General features: G+C 38.6%; 1 long non-coding RNA gene across 1 annotated transcript; it reads left to right on the forward strand.

Annotated features, from left to right (window-relative positions):
• LOC142107489 (uncharacterized) lies at positions 1 to 26,771 on the forward strand. Its single transcript, XR_012679964.1, has 3 exons — positions 1 to 23; positions 65 to 138; positions 26,761 to 26,771. It is a non-coding gene; the product is annotated as an uncharacterized LOC142107489 (long non-coding RNA).

The following is a 26,771-nucleotide window of genomic DNA, read 5'->3' on the forward strand; positions in this document are numbered from 1 at the left end:
TTGTGATGTTGCCATGGAGACCCGTGTTCAGTGGGAACACAGTCTACCCGGGAATTTGCTGGAGTGTCCTGCACTGTCACCCGGCAATATCCCGGGTTCATAAACCCAGGATATTGCCAGGGTGGCAGTGTGAAAGTGGTATAAGTAGCAATGTGATTATAAAATGGCAACACGACTTGTAAGCCAGATGTTTATTTTGAAGTGTATCCACAATCAAGCTATTTATCCCTTCATGACCAGAGGTGCTGTAACTTTCACTTTAATGACCGGGGCATTTTTTTAATGTTTCTGTTGCACTGGCAAGACTGTGATTAAATGTAATAATTTATTTTTATTATTTATTCCTAAGTCTAACTTAGCAAATTGTATATTGTTATTTGTTTATTATTTTATGTTTATATGATAACATTGGATGGGCAAAACCACACAATGTAAACTTTTAATAAATTCCTCCTGTTGTTACTTTTATGCAAATAGCTCAACACCAAAATATTACCCCAAAACTGTACCATTTGAGCTTGATTACCACCAGTACTACAGTCAGGTGTGTAGAAGGCAGCCCAATCTCTGAGTCCGCCGTTGCTCTAAATTGCAAGTGTAAATTGTATTGTTGTTAATTTTCCACAGATTAAAGCCCAGGTCCACAGGCTGTATTGGTTAAGCTAAAATTGTTATTTTAAAAGTAAGTACAGAGAAGACTGACCTTGCTCTCCTTAAAAAAATATTCTAATCTGCATATTTATAGACTGAGACTCTGAGATCAACTGACAGCAACTCAATCTGTTATCTCTCTCCATATACTTGTATAGGTTCATTAAGCACATATGGCATTAGATTTGGGGGAGTTGCCCCTGCCTGTGGGAGGTTTTTCAGAAATCTGGGTTGGTCGTGCATTTCACAATTCATGTCCTTTTCTAGCTATTTAGCCTTTAGGCCATACTTATCTACTTTTTCTCAGAATGTCCGAGAGACTACTGAATTTCAAGCAGTTCTCCTGGGCCCCCAAGACAGCAGGGGGTCAACAAGAAATCAACATCCAGAAGAGATTCAGCAACAAAAGAACAATTGGTTATATCATAATTGTATACCTTCTGAAGACATTAATGTTGCTATTTAATTCCCATTCAAACAAAGGTTACCTTCATACCATTCAATTGTTGTTTTTTTCACGCTGTCTGGAGCCACAAACATTGCATCATTTTTGCACCAACATTGTTTTCCTATCAAAGTCTATAGCGGGTGTGAAAAGTCCTATTCAATTGCACATATAATTTTCACACGCATACAATTATCTCTTATCTTCTTGGTGGCAAGAGGATTCAATGACAATGAAATCCCAACTCTCTAATATATATGTATATTCTTGGAATGATATGTAAGGAAAAGTGTATATTTAATGTATATAAACACACTCTGCAGCTGCTTTCTGCAGCCAATGTGAGATAACACTTGTTATTGGCTGGTGACTATCTACCCCGTTTCTTCTCTGTTTTTTTCCTTCATTGGAGTATGGCAGGACAAAGAATGAAAAAAACAAATTTAGATATGACTGACCAAGTACAAAGATTATATTTTATATTCAATAAAGTATTAATAAATGTAAAATTTATTTTAAAATTGTGTCAGTGTTTATTTTTTACTACTTTGGAATAATGGACAAGGGGTTAGGGACGACATTCCATTATACTGGTACTAATGGGATGTTAAAATTTTTGCTTCAGCAATCCCAATCTTTTTCATTACCCGGACCGTCATAGCCAAGGAGGATTGAGGATTTCGGGGGTACACAGTGCTTTAATTTATTTATTAATGTTTACAAGGATTCAAGCACATTTAATCTTGAATCCCACTAGTATTGCATTCAGGCCTGCAGATGGAAGCTCAGGCACTGAGTCTGCCACTGATCAAACTTGTATGTGAAAGTTTTATTTTTGTTAATTGTTGATGTTCCAGCTCTCCCTACCCCCCACTCCACCTGAGGTGCGGTGAGCTGACACCTTTCTTTTTATTTGGGAGATAATTTGGCTACAATAACTGGAATTGTGTGCATGACATGTAGTACTCTCAGGGGCAGGCTGGGCAGGGGGGCATCTGCCCCTCGGGCTGGTCCCATAGTGGGTTACCTTGGGCTGGGTCACTGGGCCACCTGCATTTTACTTCCTTTAAAATAGGCTGATGAGTCGAGTCTTGCCACCCCGGGCTAAAATGTGCCAGCCCTCCCCTAAGTACTCCTTTAGAGTGCAAAAAAACCTCCGCATATTGCACCTAATTGAATCAGTCTCTAAATGTAATTTACATAGCTGCAAAATTATAGCCACAACGCTAAGCTAGCAATCTAAATGCCCCATCTGACTCCACCCTAAACCAAAAGACTAACAGGGCGAAAAGCCCTATTACCTGCAAAAAAATGGAATTTTCACCACGCATAGAAATTTTTATAATTTCATTCTACATATTAAAGGGTTACTGCCTTTGAATGGTGAAGTCTATCTGACAACAAACAAAAGTTTTAAAATATTTTGTATCAATTTTTTTACCTTTTCATTATTTATTAGTGGAACTGCATATTGGTAGGGTAGCTGGCTCTCTCATGCACATATCTGCAGAGACTGACCCCTTAACCCCAATCATTTAGGCCCGGCATTGCCAAGGCAGCTAAATATCGCTCAGCTGCCGGGGCATTCTTATTTTGGATAAATTGCAGCTAAAAAAAATCGAATGAATGAATTGTTAACTGCTTTAATAACTAATTTTACTAAAATACAATATGTATTGTTATATCATTCCTTATAGTTGCTGTGTTTTTTAAGAATGCTTCATAGATGTTTTTTGTTGATCTGGTTATCCAGGACTAGAAAACAAAATAGAAAAGAGATAGGTGTACTGCAGACCAGAATAGCTCAGCAGTTTGTAATATTACAAATACCTGTATTACAACTACTGATATTTTTAGTTTCTGAGTGGTTATTCTGCTGTCCTTCATACTTTTGTATTTCTGAAGAATGCATTAGAGTTAATTGGCTCACTTATATCTATTCTCTTCCATTACTGATGTGGATCAATGTCATTTTTAAGCAGTACAAAAAGAAGCACATTTCCTTAGAGATTCTATTAGTGACTTCATTAAATATGCATGTAATTGTGTGGGATTTTTTTTTATCACACAAAGATGAAGTCATTTCATTGGAAATCCACTATATGTTTTACTGGTATAATTTTTGGTTTATTCATTACCAATTATTATTAGTTGGGAAAGCAATTTGAGTTTTAGGATGAAAGTTTTTGGTTGAATATAAGCATCATTAATTTTCCTTTTAAAAAGGTGTGTAATTGCAGGGGCATTTGGCTTAGCTGTCATCAACTCCACACAGCTTTCCATGAGCTCTTGCTGCACTGCATGAAATCTACATTGTAACCTTCTCATCAACAGCCTTCCAACAATCAACTGCACTTTATTCTCCTTTAGACTGTGTGGGACACACGCAGAACCTGATATTTACCAGGAAGAGACAACTTTGGAGGCCACTGGATCCAGGGTCTATTTCTACATTTCTAGACCCTATCCTGTGCTCCTGTGCTGGCGTCTCCTTCTCCCCACCCCAAGTCACAGCAGGATGGAATACCAACTGGACCAACAGCAGCCCACCACAGCCATAGCATCCTGGCAAAAAAGTACAACAAAACAGCCCCAGAAACCATGGTGGTGAGGTATGCAGAATAAATCGGCCAAGCAACTAAAGTGGAGCGACTCCCAGAATCGAGATTTCTTGACCACCGGGACACTCCAGCCCTTCACTAAAACAGCGGTAGTGCTTGTAAGTATTGGGAATTTCTTCCAAGTACCCAAACAAGAAACAACAGCATCTCCTAAAGATAAATCAATGGGAAAACATCTCGTGGAACCCACCTGAAGGAAGTTTGATCGCCATTCGGTTAGTACCTTATATCTGCTGCAAACAAAGTCACTCCACCTTGCTACTGGCCCCAGAACATTTCTTTACTCACTGCTCATATGTCAGGAAAGAGCTGAATCCTGTAACGATCTGGACATCAGGGGTTCAACATTGTGCAGCCTGATCCACTATGATAAACAACGGTCATGCCAGCCAAACCTGAAAAAGGAGAGGGGTACCAGAAAAGAAAAACAGGAGACTTGGTAAATATCCATTTTATTTCAAACTATATTCTTCACTTGTCTGGAATAAATCAGATCAACATATCTCTACACCCAGGGTAATCTTACCTCTATCAACACAATCAGAGGGGCCATGTATCACCCTCTGCCTGTTTTTCTACAGCCAGGTCCAATTAAAGTGAAGTAGGGTGTGGGCACACCAATCAGAATAAAGGAGGGAGAGGGCTATTCTAAACCGCCCCTCCACCACCTAAAAAATCAATATCAGCCCCTGCATGAAAGGTTGGCTCTGCAACAAGCCCGCCTTCACACCCACATACCACAAATGAGCAGGGGAACCATCAAGCCCAACACCAGTAGCAAAAAACTATATTTTCACCCTTTAAAGGTAAACTTAACGTGCATATATGTTGCACAGCCAGGCTTCTCATAGCACACAACTAGTAAAATATATCAAGAGGTAATTAGCTATGTATGGTTTATATGAAATATTGGATATATCACTAGCTTACAGAATAACACTATAAAAAATTGTACAAAACTTGTGATTAATAGTACATTTTCCACATCACCTCAATTTTGGGAACCGCATAAGCACGATCGATTTCCTTCACCCCCGTGTTTTTAAGCTCCCTCCTTGCTCACCCCTATCCTCCCATCCACACACCCCCCATCCTTCCCACAACATTACCTTTGCACCACCCACACATTGCTTTTTGTTAATTACTCTACTGTATTACAGAAACCAGACCACAAAAAACATATAAAAATGTTTTGGAGTGTCATGTACTGCCTATTTATAGTGGTCTGTCTTTAAAATGTTAGAATTCTATGCAAACATTGTAAACAACACTGGATTTAGGTTCTGGGGTGCCCGGGGAATTTAACACAGGGTGGTCTCTATCATGTAAGAAGTTATCATTTTAGGCAAATTTTAGAGAACTACACAGGCAATACTGTGTGCATTACTGTTAGGTACACGTAGGTCTGCCTTCATGAGCAGTACAGTGTGAAGCGGGAGATACCTCCCAACTTTCCTTGCAGTCAGGTCAAATCCTGACTAAGCGCGACAGTCACCCAAATTCAGGACTGCCCCACCAGAATAAGGACAATTGGCAGATTGTCCTGCTCTCTCCTACCTATCATGTCACTTTCACTTCCTGTGGCTACTGGTGTCTATAGCTCAGTTCCTGCTTGTCTGGATCCTGGAATGTTGGAGGCCCTATTTGGAAAAAAATAAGTACATGAAATTTAGAAAACTCCAACCAGCCCTTGCATTAAATTAATAGAACCCACATTTAATAATTAGGTGTCCCTTCAGTCCCAACATTAAAATACTAGTATTTGATAAATAGATCTATTTCCCTCCAACCAACCCTGACATTAAATTAATAGCATACACATTTAATAAATAGACCTAATTCCCTCCAACCAGCCCCAACATTAAGTTACTAGTTTCACCATTTAATATTTAAACCTACTTCCTCTCTCCAAACAGCCCCAGCAATAAATTAGTAGCATCTCCGTTTAATAAATATAATATATTTCCCCCAACCATCCCCGACATTAAATAATTCATATTCACACTTAATAAATAGCCCTTCTCCCCAAAATCAGCCCCACATTCAATTAATAACCTCACCCCTCCCCCAGCATTAAATTAAATTAATAGACATTATTAAATAACTAGCTCCACTTGCAGCCCACTATTAAATTAATAGCCTACCCCTCACTCACATTACAGTAGAGACTGTCTCACCCCGGCAATAAATTAATAGCATTTATGTTTATTAAATGGGTGGGGTATGTGTTTCTGAATACGAGAATTGCAACCTCATTTACAGCGACTGTAATATGCCAATGAGTACAATCCCGGCATTGATCAAATACAGAGGCTGATAACATTTTAGACACGCCGCATGCCGGGTGTCTGCAATGCTGTCAGACGCTTTTATGGTAAGTCTGTATTTGGTGTATGCCGGGATGGTAGTCATCGCCATATTACTTTCGGTGTAATTAAAGTTATAATTGTCGCGTTTGTAAAAATGACTACCACCGTAATAAATATATCTATTTCCTGCAATCATCACTGCTATTAAATCATTCATATTCACATTTAATAAATAGACCTCATTCTACCCAATCTCAGCCCAACATTCAAATAATATTCCCCAAACCACGCAGCATTAAATTAAAAGTCCTATCAGCCCACCTTAAATGAATACTAAATGCTAAATACCAATACTAAATTAAAGAGCTCCTCCCATGAAATTAAACAGCCCTACCATCACCCCACAAATAAAATAGCACCCAGTAAAATAATTTAAATTAGCCCCCACCTACACTCCACCATTAAAATGATAGCCTACCTCCCACCCGCTTTATATTAAGACCCCCCTCCCTTCCCTCATAGATTATATCATGACCCGCCATCCTTCCCACACATATTATATTAAGAAGCCCATCCTTAGCTCACACATTATATTAAGCTACCCTCCCTCCCTTCCTTCACATTATATTAAGGCTTCGTTCTTCCATAACACATTATATTAAGACCCCCATCTTTACCTCACATAATTTATTAAGACCCTCAAACATTGTATTATGACCCACCATCGTTCCTGCACACATAATATTAGGACCCTCTTCCTTCCCTCACACATTATATTAAGATACCCTCACACTTCACTCACACATTATATTAAGACCCCCCCATCCTTCCTTCACACATTATATTAAGATACGCCCACTCCCTTCCCTTACTTTGTTCCATATACGTCAGGGAGAAAGAGAAAGGAGCTGTGGTTCAAAGAACCAACAGTAGGCACTCCAGTTCCCAAAAGATAAATTCTATAAACAAATAACATATAGTAGGGCCGTAGGTACACTTCTAGGCGGTGTAGCCTAACTGTACACCATTAGGCTCCTTAGCTGAAGCCCACCCAACCAATCGGTGCCCCATAACTACCCTAACGGGTACCATAACTAAATGGACATCTTTGTTAGTGGAGAGGGCCCAACACACCCCCCCAGAATGTGTGATTATAGCCACTGATTGGGCTGCTTTCAGCCAAATTGACCTTTCAGGAAGAAAAAAGCAGAGCAACAAAAAAAGCAGACAGACAAACACGCAAAGGGCCTGGGTAGGCAGGGAACTTTCCAGAAGGCAAGAGAGCCTTCTCTAATGTAGCCCCTCCCTAAGCCCTAAAACTGATTGGCTAATAATTACTACACCCTCCATGTTAAGTTAACTCTTGCTAAGCTCAATACTTTTTCTTCAGTATGAACAACCTTGGAATTTATGCTAATTTGGGCCAAATCCTGCCCTCTGTTAACGTTATGTGACAGAGTATTTTACCACACCTCTTCTGTAAAGGGATAGGTAGAAACCCAAGGAGTCTGCAGAAGCAGGCTGCAGACAGGGTTAAATTCCCTTTTGATCTGCCATGCAGCACTCAAACACACAGGTGTACCACAAAGGTGTAATTGGTCTGTGGTACTCTTTCATTGGTTTGTAGTGCTTGTGTGTAGGTTAAAAATTCTATTTGTTCTGGGCGACCAATGCCAGCTTCTTGGCCGGTGGCTAGCAGGTGAACTGAGTCTGGTTGTTTCGTTGTTTCTGCCGTGGCGCAACCTGGGATGGAAATAGAGAGGGGTGTGGGAGAGGTAGAAGAGTGGGGGAGTGGGAGAAAACAGTATAAACGGTACAGACAATATACTTAGATGCTATTGAATTTAGAAGTTGATTATAGCTTGTTTTGCAGTTTTTGATGTTATAGCTCTTTTGCTTTGATTATAGCTCTAATGCAGTGTATATTGTTTGTGGTGGTGGTACCGTTATTTACTACTGTTAGTGGTTTATAGCCCTGGGGGTTATTGTGGGCAGGATTGTTTATAGCTCTATGTTTATAGCTCAGTGGTTATAGCTCATAGTGGTGGTAGTAATGTCTATGGCTCTGCGTTTATAGCTCAGTGAATTTAGCTCGTGGCTTGTTAGCAGTAGGTGGTTGAAGTGATAAGGATCCCTTTGAGTGGGATTATACAGTCAGGACCATAAATATTGGGACATCGACACAATTCTCATATTTTGGGCTCCACCACATTGCATTTGAAATGAAACAAACAAGATGTGCTTTAACTGCAGACTTTCAGCTTTAATTTGAGGGAATTTACATCCAAATCAGGTGAACTGTGTAGGAATTACGGTTTCTATATGTGCCTTCCACTTATTAAGGGACCAAAAGTAATGGGACAAACTAAACAATCCTACATCAAACTTTCACTTTTTAATACTTTGTTGCAAATCCTTTGCAGTCAATTACAGCCTGAAGTCTGGAACGCATAGACATCACCAGGCGCTGGGTTTCTTTCCTGGTGATGCTCTGCCAGCAAATGTCTTCAGTTCCTGCTTGTTCTTGGGGCATTTTCCCTTCAGTTATGTCTTCATCAAGTGAAATGACTTGGCCATTGCATAACATTCCACTTGTTAGCCTTAAAAAACTCTTTGGTTGCTTTTGCAGTATGCTTCGGGTCATTGTCCATCTGCACTGCATCTGCAATTTTTTTTAAATAATAGTGAGATAATTTCTCCATATTTCTATTTATAACAAGCTTTGTATTTGTAAAACATTTATTTTTGCTTCTTATGTTTTTTTGCATGTTTCACTAGAGAGCGCGCATTATATTTTGGAAGTTTTATTCTTCCAAGTTTGCGTTTAAGTTTTAAATATTACATTTTTATCACAGCAAATGTTGTTATACATAAGGAAGTGAAGAGGAATGCAATACTTTAATTGTAGCCTCAATTCATATCGATATATACATCTCTATTTTAGAGGGATATATCTATATTCTCTTCAATAGTGCTCAGTCACATGGATGTCAGAGATAATCCAGGCAACATTTACAGTATCTCACTGTTTTTTTAGTTTTTTTTTTTATCAAAAACCCCTAATTAAATATCCATTTATACAATCATTTCATCATTGCAAATGTAAGCAGAACGACCATACAGGATTTGCTATAAATTACGTACGAGTCTTAGATTAGACATAGATCCATCAAAAGAGATAAGATGTTGACAGATAGGAAAGACAGGGAAAATACCAGTAAAGTAAGTAATATAAAATGAAGATAATAGAGAGGTGTGGCTGGGGTAATGACCTAAGCATAAAATATAAAAACACATTAGTTTTAGAATTAAGAATCTCAGGTTACCCGGAAAACAGTGTCAATTAAGAGATTTAGTGATAGTTATAGGTAAGCTAGAAATGTGGAAATGTTACCATGGTTTCCAAATGTTCATGGTTGTTTTTCTTTAAAATTGTTTTTAAGGTTTTGGAAAATGATTTAACATCAGGATAAAGTAGCATAAAAACAATACTGGCACATAACAAAGAAAACTGGCAGTGGAGATAGTCAGGCTGATTTGAGTAATGGAAAAAAAGACATAAATCATTACAAGATGGCACTACATATGTAGTTTATTTGGGACATACATAATTTATTATTATTATTATTATTATTATTATTATTATTATCGTAGATTTGTAAGGCACCACAGTGCTCTGCAGCTCCGTACAGTATGGAAAACAAGACATACTGTACATAAAACAAGGACATACAAGGCAGACAAAATAAATGCAGACATGAAAACAAAGGGTATGGGGGACCCTGCTCATTAGAAGTTTAAGATAATGACTATTGAGAGATTTTGTTTTTGTATTCATATATATATATAGTCCCAAGCACGCTGCATAAACAGCATAAACAGTATAAACAGAAGTCAAAATATGTAATAATCTGAATGCATTGCTCATCAATTAGCCTACAATTTATTTTGCAGTATTTTTGTTATTGTCTTCTATTTTAGTATAATGGACTGTGCTAACAAATAGATGGCATACCGTTTATTCCACAAAAATAGCCAATTTAATTATTTATCCCAAGTATCAGCAAATATTTTTAGGTTGTAATTATAAAAACATCATTTACTGAAAAGTATAGCTCAAACAAGACAAGTCACAATCTACTGCACAGGACAAAGCCATGTTTTAATTTTAATGAGCTACTTAAAGTAGAGTATAAGCTCTCCAAAAAGATGAAAGAGACTATACAACATCCAAAGCCACTGTCTTGGACTAAACTGCCCTATTAGCAGCAACATATGCTACATATTTCTTTTTTTATTTTATATCCTGTTCTCAATTTAATACATTTGAAAGTAAGTAATTAGTGTATTCAATCTGAAAAAGATTGGGCAAATGTTAAAAATTGTAAAAGGAAGAAAGCCAAGAGGCCCTCTGTGCACCATCTAAGTGAGGCTCAGACATCCACTCCTCCACAGGACACCAAGCACAGAGTAAGCTATCCTTCACCTTTGGCATGAGGCCAGCATAGCACCCCTTCAAGTATAGTTCATAGGAAGGGTTGTGGTAGTCTTTCACTTTGATAGGACAATCAGACTTCTTCCCTTTCTCTAAATTGTAAATGCTTCCTTTTTATCTTTCCCAATCAACACTGTAAGGCTCCCAATGAGGGAAGAATTTTTAGGAACTATGTAAAGTATAGTTTCACTTTATTGTGGATAACACTAAGAGCCAACACCTTATACCCAATTCCCCTTAAAATGTTATCTTCAGGGAGTGACAGAAAATACAGAGCTTTTGGCAAATCATTATCCCTCTAATAATAGAAACGTCTATCAGTTTGCCAGGTCCCGTCTGAACCTTTTTTTCTATCATACTCAAGAACAGATACAAAAGAGTCATTAAAATATTTTTTTTTTTTTAAATCCAGTATTTTTATTGAAATTTTTTAAGATATAAACATACTAAACAACAAAAAGAAAAGAAAAACAATCGCATACATATCGGAATTAAATGACGGAATTTACAAGATTACATTAAAGCATAATAATAATAAATGTGCTATATTCATTCAGGATCATACATCGTAAATGCTTATACATAAGTATGTTAAACATGCAGGGTTTATTACATGGACTCAGATACTTATTATAAGAACTGCGGCAGCCATACATTTAAGTAGATAAAGCATCTGTACTAGATGACATAGGATAGAATGGAGACTCTAACCATCTGTACCATATATTCTCAAATTCCTTCAGAGCCTGTCTGCTAGTATAAACAAATCTCTCGTGCCTTATGGTGGTATTGACCAGTGCCTTCCAATTTTTAACCGTGGGACTCGTCGGGGCCAACCACAGCCTCGCTATACAGACCTTAGCCAACATCATTAACTGTGAAATGTACATTTTTGTCAGTTTATTAACTTTCCCCTTCAATCGGAGCCCAAAGAGACAAGTGGCCGGTGAACTAAGAGACACTTCAATTCCAGTAACCTGAATACATCTCCTGATCCTTCGCCAGAAGATTTGTATACATGAACACTCCCATAGAAGGTGCCAAAAGTTAGCATTGATCGAATTGCATTTTGGACAGTTAGGGGTAGCATCCGGGCGAAATTTTGCCAATCTAATAGGGGTAAAGTAGGCCCTGTGTAAGAGAAACACCTGTATTTGTTGAAATTTTAATGATGCAGTATAACCTTTAGTACTGTCTGTAACCATTTCCCACTCCTTGTCTGATAAAGGGCCTATATCTATTTCCCACTGATTCCTCAAACCATCCAAATCATCTGCAGTGGATTCATACAGAAGACATGAATACATTCGAGAGATCAGACCTCTATAACCCAAGGCCTGTAATTGTTTCCTCAGTGGATCCACCCCAAACACCAAAGTCTCCCCTTTAAATTGTGTGTTTAGGGCGTGTCGTAACTGAAGGTAAGAATAAAACATTGTTCTGGGTACAGAGAATTCCCCAACCAACTGTTCGAAGGATTTAAGTACATTTGTATAATAAAGCTGACCTACCGACACCACACCCAACCGAGACCACTCCCTGGCCCTCTTCACTGTATTCAACTTCTCAAATTTCTTTGCCCCCCAGATAGGAGTATATGGATCAATGTCAGTTTGTTTCATTATTTTATTACAGATTGTCCAAATCTTAACTGCCTGAATCAGGAGCGGAGGAGCCCGCATACCAAGCCGCCCCGCCAGCAGTGACTGTAAGGGAGTGTGATTAGAATTAAATTGGTGTACCAACACCCAATGTAGCTCATGGTAATCGGGGTCCGAAACCCATGCCTTAAGGTGGACCAACTGAGAGGCAAAATAATATAGTTTCAAGTTAGGAAGTGCAAATCCACCAGAAGATCTGGATCTATACTGCGAGCTGAGCTTGACCTTAGCCCTTCCCCCTGCCCAAACCAATGAAATCAAATAGCTATCAATGCATCGGAAAATGGAGGGTGGAATATATACAGGTGACTGCTGGAGTATATATAAAAACTTTGGCTGCACCATCATCTTAATTAAATTTATCCTACCGGAGACAGAAAGTGGGAGCTTCTTCCATACATGAGTTTTTTCTTTAATGTATTTGATCTGGGGCCGCAAATTAAGTTCTACATATTCAGCGGGGGTATTAGAGATCCATATTCCCAAGTATTTGAATTTCGATGCCCATTTTAACTGTAAGCCTTCTGGCATTGTCACGGGACACTCCCATCCCAGAGGGAACACGCTAGATTTATCCCAATTAATTTTTAGGCCGGAAAAAAACCCAAATCCATCAACCACCCGCAGCAAATGTTTTATTGAAGTGTCGTGATCTGAAAGGAACAACAGCATATCATCTGCATATAATGCCACCTTATCCTCTCTGTGCTCTGATCTAAGTCCCACAATTTCTTTATCATGCTGGATCTTACAGGCCAGCGGCTCTATTGCTAATGCAAACAGGGCCGGAGACAACGGGCATCCCTGTCTAGTACCCCGCTCTAATTGAAATTGTTGAGAAAGATGCCCATTGACACAGACCCGCGCCACTGGATGTGAATACAAAAGTTTAACCCATTTTATAAATTCCGGGCCCACTCCAAATCGGGACAATACCTCCCACAGGTATGGCCACTCCACCGAGTCAAACGCCTTGGCTGCGTCCAAGGACACCACAACTTCGCTCTCAGAAGAGGGTGACCGCACCTGCAGGAGAGTATACAGCCTTCTAAGATTGATAGACGTGGACTTGCCCGGCATAAATCCCGTCTGATCCGGATGAATTAATTCCAGCACCACTCTACTTAACCTCAAAGCCAGTAATTTTGCTAGAATCTTAACATCATTTGACAAAAGTGAAATCGGGCGGTGGGACTCAGGGTACAACAAATTTTTCCCTGACTTAGGCAGCACCACCACTATTGCCTCTGCCATTGAACGGGAAAGAGCGCCACTCTCACCCAGCTCGCTGAATGTATCCAACAACCTAGACACAAAAAAGGGCCGGTGTTTTTTATATAATTCAATTGGGATTCCATCTACTCCAGGGGCTTTACCATTAGGGAATGACATAATAGCTATATCAATCTCTTCAAGAGTAAAGGGTGAGTCCAAAAACTCCCTACTATCATCGGAGAGGACAGGAAGGGAGATACCATTCAAATACTGCTGTAACGTATCCATGTCATATCTGACCTGTGACTTATATGTATTCGTGTAATATTTATGAAATACCTCAACAATATCAGGCATCAGATACCTCTTAACCCCACTGTCATCACAGATAACCGGTACTGCCGCATCCGCCCTCTCCGCCCTCGTCAGATAAGCCAGGAAGCTACCATTTCTATCGCCCTCTGCATATCGTACATGCTTAGAAAACAGAAATTTACGTTTGGATTTCTCAAATACATACTCTACCCACTCTCTCTGGGCCAACTGCCATGTTCCCCTTGCAACCTCAGTTTTGTCTGCAATGTATTGTGCTAAGGATTCTAAGGATTTACACTTTTTCTCTAATATCTGTTCTTTTTGTCTGGACGACTTTTTAATTTCAGCTATGCCAGCAATTAATGTCCCCCTTAGGAAAGCCTTAAAAGCGTCCCAAACTATAGGTGGCCTTGCTGTTACCAGATTATCTACAAAGAAGCCTTCCCACTGTGTCACCAAGGTCGCTCCTGTACCCATCAAGGAGAGCCAGAAGGGATTTAATTTCCAAAAGGACTGGCCTCTATCAATTGCAAAATCAATAGATAGGCAGAGGGGCGAGTGGTCAGAAATTCCCCTAGCCCTATATTCCACGCTCCTTACCAGCGGTACCAGAGAGTGTGACAGCAGAGCCAGATCAATTCTTGAAAATGCATTATGATGTAGAAAAGCAGGAGAATTGGACATCTTCTGAGTGCCTGAAACGCCATAAATCTACTAACCCCATTTCCTCATCCAGAGCAGAAAAAGCCGACTTAGTGTTGCCAACTACAGCATTTTTCTCTCGCCATCTGTCCACCTCTCCATTTATCACATTATTAAAATCCCCTATACAAATGGCTGGAACCTCTGGGAACAATGCCATGAATTCTCCACATTTCCTTAACACCTCACCATTATACGGTGGGGGTATATATACAGCTAACAGAATCACCGGAACCCAATTAATGACAGCCTTCATCAGTACAAACTTTCCCTTTCATCCACTTGAATTTTTTCCAAGGAGAAGCAGAGACGTTTATGTACCAATATAGAGACCCCTCGAGAATTAGTCGTGTACGTAGAGTGGTATGCCCTACCTACCCATGCTTTTTTAAGGGGCGAGTATTCTATCACCGTGTAAGTGAGTCTTCAATAGACAAACAATATCAGGATCATTTTTTCTAATTTGTCTTAGTACAAGAGAACGTTTCACAGCATTATTTAGGCCCCGCACATTCCAGGAGAGAATTTTCAGCTCCTTATCAGATGTACCAGAATACATATATTACATATTATACATACATATTATAATGTCATTAAAATATTTTAACATGGTTCTTCAAGGCAATCTTTCACATCTTTAAAAGTTAGAGAAATAGTTAATTTATTAAGCTGCAAAAGCTCTGTTTTTCACAGCAAAATATCAGGATAGTGTTACTGATCTTTTTTATGGGAACTCATTGGGAAATCTCTCCAAATGTCAGGGCAGGAAGCAAGCAAGGGAAATTCAGTAGACAAGCCAAATGTCAGGGCAGGAAGCAAGCAAGGAAAATTCAGTAGACAAGCCAAAATTAGCAGCATGTTCAGTAAGAACAATGCTGTGTAGTGTAATAAAAAAATGTCAACATCCTACGCATAGGAGGGAGAAGAGTAAAATGAAACAAAGTTTAATACAGCTTTACAGCACATATGAGACTATAATAAAGCCTAGGCTTACCGGGAATGAGTAGGAGGTCTGATGCTTGGATTTTGTTTTAAGAGACGGGATGGCGAAATAAAGGGAGGAGGGAGGACAGGGCAAAGCAAAACCAGAAGGGGGTTGTAAGTTTCCTGTGATTAAAGGAGAAAAAACAAGGAGTGTAGAGGAGTTTTGAGCTGTTGTTGAACTGAGTCCAGGAACTCGGACTAAGTTTTGTATAATAAAGCTGATGATAATAGTAATTAATTCCATTTCATAAGTATGCCAAACCTTTTTCCTGACCTCAGCCATTGTTGGAGGGGTTAAGCTTTTCCAAGTTGATATATTCAGGATATGTCCTACAAGAATATTAAGATGTCTGGGGAGAGCGGTAAAGAAAGAAGTGTATGGTTCGGAAGGAGGGGAGTAATAGTACTGGTTAAAGTACGTAAAAATGATATAATTAATGTTAAATCATTGCACTCACCTTAATTAGTTGAACTTTTCTATATCTTTAATTGAGTTTAAATAAACTTGTCTTTCTTCATAATGTCTCAATACTCCATTATATGCCCCCCAAATAAAGAAAAAAATACAAAGTGCTCACTGTGTAATGAAAATACAATTTGTGATAGAAGAATCACACTTATTATGGGCAGGAAGAAAGTAGAAATACAAATATATTCCTTAGACTTCCCAGTCTTTTCTTTACAAATAACTTTATTCTATAGTAATAAACTTCTTTGTGCAATACCATAAAAAGAATCAACAGGTTAAAAAGCTACTTGTGCTACAGATTGTGTCCATATTAGTCAGTCAGTGATTCTGGGCTGTTCATGTTACATCCTCAGATTATATATGAGAAACAATCTATTGAAATCCTTTTTCTTCCTATACTCATTATAGTAATACACCACTGCATCCTTCTATGCATTTCTTGAGTACTGCTCATTTCTTCAGGAAAAGTGGTGACAGATTGATATCGTGGTCCTTTTAAGTCCTGGATAGATCATTGGATGTTTGACTGAGCTGTTAGTCACGGTGTCATAATAAGTTAATTACACACCATGCTGACTTTTCACAGCAGTAATTTCTTAGTAAATGTTTGTAAGTTAAAAAAAAAACCCTAAAAATTTATTTTACATCCATTCAATCAGTTTAAGAATACACACTGGTCAAAGATATATTTTAATCTCTGCTGCTCATTGTTTGCAATATATCTTGATATTTAGAGATATAAATATAATGAGTTCCATATGGAAAAAATATTTTCAACTCTTTCTAAAATGCTTTTAATTGCAGCAATGTGTTAAAAGATAGAGTCAAAAAGATATTAAAGAAAAAAATATTAAATGCAGAATTCTATGAACGATCAATGGATTTTAGTGTATGCAAATCACTCATTCATTCACTGTATATTTTTTATTTTCCTCAATGAATAGCGCTACATAATATGTTGGCGCTTTATAAATAAAGGATAATAATAATAATTTGTTAAACTACAGAACTAGCTCAATACCAGAGAAGAAAAAAATTGAAAAAAATTAAAGTTATGCTTAATTGAATGTAAACTAGGTTTAGCTTGACTTTAGTAAACATAATACCAGAATTAAAAGTTATGCTTTACTCATAACACAACCATTCATACTTTTTAATATGTGCTTTGACTTTGTATTACATCATATTCGGTCAGTAATATGACATATCTAGTAGTTAAAGTTAAAAATAACCAATAAATTAATTTTGAAGTAGACATAATTAATTGAATGTATAGGAACAGCTCATTGGGGCTAAGAAGTGTGTAAGCTTACGTTTATATCAAGAAAACTAAACCTATTAATTATGGTTGCAAGCAAAATAAAAAAAAAAATCTAGTGAATTCAATAAGTAAACAACATCTTATCCTACCTAGTGCCCAATGATCATCAATATTATCTTTCATTACTTAGTCTAAAAAAAAATTGAATTCAGATTATCTAATCTAAAATAAAAATAAAAATCATAATTAAGAAGGCTTATTTAACAAATATAACAATTTAAGAACAGGACTAAAGAAGTTAAATCTTAATTGCATTCAGGAAGTAATCTATTCCTAAAAAAACAATAATAGGACATCAATAAAGAGACAATGGCTATAATAATAATAATAATAATAATAATAATAATAATAATAATGAATATTAACAATAAAAATTAGAAAATTGATGAAGGAATAAAGAATACCAAAAGTAAATGCAGAGGTGTGATTAAAAATAAATCATTGTACATATCACAATATAAAACTGAAAGCATGAGTCAGAGGTCTAAGACCTAGTATCATGATTCCCAAATATGAAGACTACAGAAAGTAGTGTAAGTGAAATGCAGTGGTTTAATTTTAACACAGGTCACACAGGAGAAAATGAAATGCAGTAAATTGTAAGGCAGTTAGCACTAGCCCATAGAACAAGGATACCAGGATAGCTGAAGAACAGTCACAGAAGAATAGCTGCAGTTACTGGATATAAGGTTTAGCTGGGAAGCTGGAGATGCTGGATATCAGACACGATGGGTGAATTACAAATGCAGGTTTGTCAGGTTTGCCCGGTTTAGTTAGAAAGATGAAGACCAGGCACAACAAGTTGACTGTGGGTACGGGTTTGTCAGGAAAGCTGGGTTTAATGAGGAAGCTGGAGACTAGGCACAACAGGATGACTGTAGGTTTAACCACTGGAGCAGGAAATACTGGTGTCCAGGTATAACTGATTAAATGCAGGAACAAGGAGAATCAGGCAAGCCAGAGGTCAGAAGCTGCAAGATCCACAATACTAAGGAGTAAGCAGAAGCAAGGTCAAATAAAGCTGAGGTCAGGGTAACAAGAAGAGGTGCAATATGTAGGAACAAGCAGGAGTCAAATACCAGGGAGCAAGTCAGGATAAGATCACAGAAGTTATACGGAGAAACCAGCAGGAACGACAATTGAGGAACTGGCCCAGACTGCTGGGAAAGTCAGTATCTTAAAGGCTTGAGACAGTTGATTAGGATCAGGAGACATGATTGAGGTTTAACCCCTTGCTGGCAGGAGCAGGTGAAGGCACAACAGCATCTAGGGAGGAGACGCTGAGCTGCAGCCAGGGGCAAATCATAACACCTAGAACTTAAAGAAAACGTTGTGCATACCTTTGTCGATAGCATGGTGATGCAAGATTTTCGCCCTTGGACAAAAGGTCTTTAAGTTATATAACCAAAATCCATTAAGTTTCTCTTTGAGAAAGTTTTGATAACAATGTGTTGATCTTGATTGATATTTAGAGGGTTTACCTACATATTGGAGTCTGCACAGGCACTCCAATAAGTATACCACAAAGTTATGTTTACAGATTATGTTGTTATGAATCAGCCCTTCTGCTCCACTTGAGGTTTTTGTCCTCTTGAGCTCGCCTTGGGACACCTGCGTTACGGTTTGACAGGTGTACTGCCCCACTAAAACTCCCCAATTACACTGTCCTCAGAGCGCAGTGATCAGTAGCTTCCAAAATTGGGACGTGAAGTAGAGCAAATTTTGGGTTGGGAGGAATCATTGCTACTGTGATGGAGAAAAACAGAATTCTGATCTCTGACCACAAGGATTAAAGCTTTGGATATGTCCACCAGATGTGCACAAAGGACACTCGCTGGCCACAGACTCGCCAGCAATTATCAGTTGTGCTTGGAAACATGCTATGTATTTTAAGTGAATTGTAATATCAGTGAAAAATATATTTTTTAATATATTTCATATTTAATGAAGATGTGCTATCCCCATTCCAAATATCTGACCACTCTTCTGAATCAAGTGTTTCTCCCAGATTTCATCACCCATTCTACCAGTCATTTGATCACACAGGCCCACACCAAATTAATCAGAACCCCCCTCAGACATTTGTATGAACCCCCAGCACCCCAATCAATATGGGGTGTCCTTTTTTTATATGTGAATTGGCTCACACTGGAAACAATCACAAGCTGTTTAAATACACACTCGTCTTCCCAGAAAAAACCTTGGGATTGGATGTGTGGGTATTGACCATACCTTTTAATTGAGAATATTGTACTCTGTGTCCTGTACTGTAACTTTAGCCAGAGTTATCGTTGTGTGATAGGATTTTTAATTTTATATCCGTGTGGACTGCTTCTGGAAAAGAAGACTTTGCTTTTTAATAAAGTAGTTATAGAGGTGTTTCTGTGTGTTTTTATTGCAAGAAAAGGTTATTTAACCATTCGAAGATGTGTTTATTTTTAGCATTCCTTTAGGCACGGGGATAAATAATGTATAAAAATGTATATTGCATTGGATGATATCTTGAGTGCAACAATGTACATCATTCAGACTGGTGGTCAAGCTGTACCTAATTCCAGTCATTCACAGTTCTTTAGGTACAGGGTGAGTAATGTATAAAATGCGAACACATTTGTACAATTGCATTATTACCATCTACTGACTTTGGGAATCCTGAGTACTTCATTCAATATGTCCTTTTATCACACTTTTTCTGTATTCGTTAGAAAACAGGACAATTGCTATCTGTAACTTGCCTGGCAGTGCCCTCTTACCCCTAAATCGATAATAATTCATTCTGTGAGTGTAAATTGTGTACATATCAAATGGTACAAGCTCTTGTAACAGTAACTGACAAACCAAAGTGGTTCATATCGGTCATTGTTTTGGAGAAAACTAAGCCTTGTAGAGTCCAGGATACAAAGTGTTATGTTACATATTGGGGCCTCAATAGCAAGGTGGTCTGCTCTGGTTGCTGACCCTGGGAAGTCTGTGTGGTCCAATGTTATGTGAGTGTAATGGTCAGTGCTCTGGTGGTCAGGTAGTTCACTGCTGCTGGCTCTGTGTGGAACAGAGGAGGTTCAACATTATGCATGGGTCACATTGGAGGAACTGATTGATCATACTTCTGCTTTTGAACACCATCTGGGAAACTTTTGGATGGACCACTTGAGGAACTAAGGAAAGTATTTTTCTGCAAGCATCTTCCATAATATTTCTTGTGCTGCTGGCCAAGGTGGAGATGAAGTTTTTCATGTCATTCATCTTCATTTTTAATGTTTTCATTCTCTCTGGTGTCCTGAATTTGCATGTATAAAATAGTCATGATGGTTGCACAATGAGAGAAGCAAAATTGGAGCCAGAGGTACTTGCACAGCCAGTGAAAGGAAATTCCTCTTGTGTCTGTCAGTAAATCCATACTGTCATACTTTGCAACAGCAGATGACCTGTATCCATCTGTAGAATAATTCAAGTAACAGGTTCTGAGCTGACCAGTCCATCAGCAATTGCAGCCATGGGTTGGTTGGGGAACCTTGTCAACATCTGTAAAATGAAGGACTGTATTTTTAACTTTTCCATGAGCTTTCTTGGTGGCTTCAGCAGGTAATGCTTTCTGAACTTAGCCTTCTGTTTAGTGGTCTTGAGAATGGGAACATAAGCCAGTAGAGATGATTAAATTTCCCTAGACTTGTTGAATTTTTTAAAACATTCTGTCACAAAGTAAGTGCTCTGTAAATTGCAAAAGTACTGCCATTGTGTTTCTGTTAGTAGTGTGAGTGTCACACGGCGGTCCTTCGGCTTCCATAACCGAGGACAGACACGCTCACCTGATTCTCACTGATTCCATGTTCCGGCTGCTGGCATCCTGTCTGCGGTTCTGCGCATGCGCGGACTCTATCTTTTATGTCCTCTGTATGCTCCCAATTGGTTAATCATTCTGGCTCCAAACTTTAAAAGGCACTTCCCCCTTCTCCTCAGTGCCTGTTGATCATGTAACCTGCCTGGTTATAGACTTTCTATCTTGCTCCCTGTGTGTTCCATTCGGTCTCCGCTGTGCCGCTGGCCAAGAGCTTACGCTCCATCTGTCTCTACTGTGCCGCTGTCTAAAAAGCTTACGCTCCACCTGTCTCCACTGTGCCACTGGCTAAAGAGCTTATGCTCCATCTGTCTCTACTGCGCAGCTGGCTAAAGAGCTTATACTCCATCTGTCTCTACTGCGCAGCTGGCTAAAGAGCTTACGCTCCACCTGTCCTCCCTGTGTCGCAGGCTGAAGAGCTTACACTCTATTCCTTTGTTGTGCCGCTGGCCACAAGAGCCTCCATCTCTCTCAACTATACTGCTGGCCTTAAGAGCTCTCGCATCTCCATTCCTCAACACTATTCTTCACAAGAGCTATGCCACACCATTCAGCTCCATCATTGTCTACAGGGCTTGTGCTCCATCTCCTCTGCTGTATCTTGTCTATCTCACTCAGTTTATTTCCCTAAAGGGTCTCGTCTGACACTTCTGATAAGGGCCGCGACTTGTGTGGGCGGAAGCAGCTAAGACCAACTATTTGTCAACTTTTGTCATTAGTTAATCTCATGTGGAATTTCTTGCAAATTTATTGTCCAGTATATTATTTGTACTGCCACCATCTGCTGCTACCTGAGTCTGTATTTCATTAACTGCAACTAAGATCTTATGCTGTTATAAACCAGTAAATATCGCCACCTTGCAAAAAAAATAATTTCTTGACCTTTACCGGATTAGCATGAACACTGGAAAGAATTATAATTTATAAGAAAAATACAGGACTTGGTACAGGGTTTTGTCGGCTTGGAGAGTGTGGTGCTTTCTGGTGATCTACAGCTGAATCTGTTTTTCACAGCTTTTGTTTTAGAGAACTTGCACCTATTTGCTGAGCATGCTCAGTTCTGTCATCCACCCACTTTCAGTCCATAGCCAATCCGCTGAATACTGGGGTATATAAATTTGGAAGTGCATTGCACAAAACTGCCAGATTATTAATGCTTTATGGTCATCAGTAGACTGGATTTACTGGTATACACAAAAAGTTGAAGTGAATGTGGAATGCTCTACCCCTTCCGCAAGACAAAATAAGCTCATTAAAGTTTGCTTCTCAATCCCATAATATATCAAAGGCAAATTGACCTATAAACCAATTTTTAAAAATCTCCCCCCAAAAATATCGTAAAATCAGCAAACCACTCAAATCTTTTATTTTTTAGTGATAAGAATGAACGGTGGATTTGTGAAAAATCTATTTAGTAAATCAATGTGGAAATCAGCAAAATTATTTTAACTGTTTTCAGACACTGAAGATAAGTTCAAAACAAGTGAGATGAGATGAAAAAAAGACTTTATGCAAGTGTTACAGGTTTTCAGTCAGCATCTGAAGAGTCCAGTAACCTATGTTATTGTTTATCAGCTAATAGTGCAGCCTGTAGTGTTTGTATAACTTGTTGGATCCTTTTACCGACTTGTTATAGAAAATTTCAAGACTTCTGGGGGTAAATGTATTACGTTTCCCTTTACAATGCAGCGCCGCTTTAAATTTAATCGCCGAAGACGCTGAACACGCCGGAGTTGAAGAATCCGGACATTAATACATTTACCCCCTGGTTTATTATGAGCCAGAAATGTCTAGAACATTCCACTATTGCTGTTCTGCTACTTACTGCAGTGCCCTCCATAACTGACAACAAATCTTTAATAATGCATTACCACATACAATTATGGTATGAGGATATCAACAAAATAATATGTAAGGGGTGGCTTTTTTACTACCACTATTTAACATGCTATTTTCAAGCCGCTACACAAACAACTAAATTAATGAGACCATTCATTTCAATGGAGTATTCACAAGAACACTACTAACTCTATTGAAAATGATACATTGAAATTAATGTGAAAACATCCCTATAAGGAATACTGTGGCATTTGGATATCCCACTGGTGTTGTAAAATGTATTCCAAATGATCCTGGATTATTTGCGTGATGAGTTATTTGGAACATCAATAGATTTTTAGAAGTGGTTAATTAATGTATTACTGTGATTTTACTTAGTATTAAAAGTTCTTACTACTATTACATTAATGTAACTGTATGTAAATATAAATATGTCATATAAATGTAATGTAAATATTTTATTAATATCAAGTTTCTTATATACCCTTTATTCAATGGTGTCCAGTAAGGTTTTATATAAACAGTCTGCAAGTGTATTATTTCTGATCTTATATTTCATGGTCCTTAAACCTTTTTATATTTTCTATGAAAATATAAATATGGTTCACTGAAATTCTCCTGTGTATTCAACTATGTGTTTTGATATCATTGCTGTGGATTGATAATAGGTTCTCCATGGTTGGGCTATATTGGGCTGGTATGAATCCTGAAATACCCAGGACAATTAAGTTTTTTGTAGAAAATAAATATTTTACGTGGGATGTAACCTACAGTACATATTTAATTGTGATTCCTCTGGTTCATGAGGCCATGTTGATAGGCTGATGTCTAACTCTTGATAAAGACATATTTCTGTCAGTGTGCCTGATTGCTCTTTCTCCATTCCCTTATAGTAAAAGACCATATAAATGAAATGATGCATATTGTGGCTGTTAAATATCTAGTTTCATTTATCCTTAGATATTATCAGTGGACCAATTAAATATTACATTATCAGAACTGAGAGTGTTAAATAGCAGCAGTGAAGCTAACAGCAGTGCTGAACATTTTAACAATGTTTACTGTAATAGACTTGAATTCTACTAAAAGATAAAAATTGCATCAATTATACTAAATTTGTATATCTCTAAAGAATATACATTTGCCATTGCACCCTTGAGTTTTTTTTTGCATTGTAGGTCTTATTATAGATTTGCATTGGAGTGCCTAGGGGTGCAAATGTAATAAGGAAAACTAAGACATTATGCTCTATGGGGAAGCGTAGAATGTAGGGATTTAATTTCAAACTGATTTTTTTAAAGGAACATCTTGCTACAAAAGTGTAGTTTAATACTAGTCTAACAATGTTTAAAGTGTCAAAATGTGTCATGTATAGTGAACACATGTAACACCTAAGGTATAACCTTGGTGGCTCTCGCTCTTGTTCATGATAGGCAAGGTTACTGTGAGAGCAGTGCAAGAGAGAGACATGGGCTTCAGCAGTGTAGAAAGGTGCTAGTAATGTGGACGGTCACTGGAGAGATGGTGCCATGCAATAATGCGGATGGCTGTGTCAACCATGCAAAAGCACCTGAGCTGGGTGTAGGAGGGAGACATGAAGGATGATAATACATAAAGACTCTAGTATCCTCGCACTGGGGGTGCCCTCTTGCATGCCGTGACCTGGGAAGGTATGGGGGCTACATGTAAACTGATATGAGATCCAGCTTTCATTTGATCCAATAGTGTAAGTATCAGCGGAGATCCAAACTAGGCAAATCCTAAGAAACCCTAGACCAAATGAAATCCAGTGACTTCATAGTGATGTCACAGGTTTGCCTACCAATCACCTTAAATTGGAAAATGGCCAGGCACTTTTGCATTTTGAACACAACACTGTGTTTATTGGGCAGCACTCCTCCCCAATAACCAAGCTGGTTCTCCTCTTCCCTTTTGCTGCCCTTCTTTCCTCCCATCCTGCTCCTCCCCTTTACTCTGCTCCACCTCTTTATTTCCAACAGCCCCTCCCCTTCCCTTCCATAGTGGTCCTCTCTCTCCCTTTCTCCCTCCTTTCTGGCCCTCCATGTGGGCCATCCCCTCCTATACCCTTCAGCACACAAGGGGATGGTGCCAAATCCCCAGTGTGCAGAGACAACAAAGGAGGCAGACAGACAAGTCTACTTCTAACATTATGAAAGCTTTGGGTATTAAGGTTATGTAGTGGGGCTTTTAATGTAATATGGTATCAATTAATGTAATGTGTGATCTGTTGATGGACATTAATGTAATGTCCTTATTGCGTAACCCCTGGTTGCCTCGGGAGTGGTAGGAAATTATCTTTGGCTCCTACCCTGTAATACCATTGGGTAAACCACACAAAAGCTCCTTACCACTTCCTTTGGGTTGAATCACCAAACCTGTATGCGTGTATCCAGGCATACAGGTCTAACAACAGTAAAGTAGTAGGAGTGCACTGGTGTACTGTTACCAGTGATTGTATTTATTCAAATAGAATCTTGAAATGTTGTATCTCTCTTCCACGCTCTGCTCCCTCTTCAGTGTCCTCCACCTTTATGTCTCACATGCTCACAGTGTATGACTCACCGTTGCCTTTGCCACGATAGTTAACCTCCGGATGCCTCTGTATTTACACTCTTAAGATGGACTCACATGCAGAAAATAATGGGGATTATAGTGCACCATTGTCCACTGAGAATAATCTATGCATGTAGTGCTTACATGTACCTACCTAGAGCAAAATATCCCTGGATATTATTTTAAAATGTTGGTAACAATGCATGTGTGCAGAACTGCTTATTGTAATTCCTGTGGGTCATGAGTATAATTCTCAATATATCTGTGCAGAAGTTAGAAAGACAATGAAACGCAAGCTTTGCAGGATACCACTTTAAACATGACCCATGTATGAGCATTTTGATGCACAATTATTATTTATTTGTGGAATTTAACAAATTGGTACTTGTAAAACTTTGGGTACCCTGTCAGTCAGTATTTAGTAATGACTGCTATGGCAGAAATCACAGCTTTCAAACATTGCTTGCAGTCAGCTTAAATTTTTCTATTCTTGCATTTTTGCAAAACTCTTCTAGCTAAGAAATATTCTTAGGTCTTGTTACATGCACTTCACAGTCTTAGTACTGTGAAGGCCTGTCGAAAACCTTAATCTTTTGTTCTTGTAAGTACCTCATGGTTGATTTGAGGTTTTGGATCATTGTATGCTGAAAAAAATCCAACCTCTTTTCAGATTCAGTTTCCTCACTGACTCCAGGACATTAGCTTCAAGCATTTCTTTATATTTAATTGAAACCATTCTTCCTTTCACTTAGACAATTTTGCCTGTGCCACTGGCTGCCACACAAACCCAAAGCATAATAGATCCTTCTCGTGCTTAATGATTGGCAAGGTTTTATTTTCTTCCAAAGCTTTACATATTTTTCTCCAAATGTATTTCTTGTGGTCAGGCTCGGACTGGCCTGAAGGGCAGCAGGACTATCCACCGGTAGGCCCCTCCACATTATAGCCACGCCCCCTCCATTGTTAGGGAGGAGATAAGAAAACAGCTGACTCCCGACTTGCATACAATTCATCTTTTGGACATACGCGAGAACAGGAAGGGACAGATGCGTTCCACAGTGGAACGCAGGCACCTTCCTCTCCAACAGTAACAAGCACGGACCACGAGAAACATCCTCTGATTTCAGCACACTGGGTACCCGGCCACCATCTCTATATACATCGAAACTGCAAGTAAACAAAGTTAAATTTGAAAGCATCGCAGCAATAACCATGTGATATATGTGGACAGTGATCTGAATATTTATATTGCACTAGCAAAGACTTAAAGAAATACCAATTCCCATCTACTGGACTTGTATGCTATGAACATTATTTTATTGAGATATCAATGAC

The sequence above is a fragment of the Mixophyes fleayi genome, chromosome 1 (assembly GCF_038048845.1).
Source record: "Mixophyes fleayi isolate aMixFle1 chromosome 1, aMixFle1.hap1, whole genome shotgun sequence".
Taxonomy (NCBI): Eukaryota; Metazoa; Chordata; class Amphibia; order Anura; family Limnodynastidae; genus Mixophyes; species Mixophyes fleayi.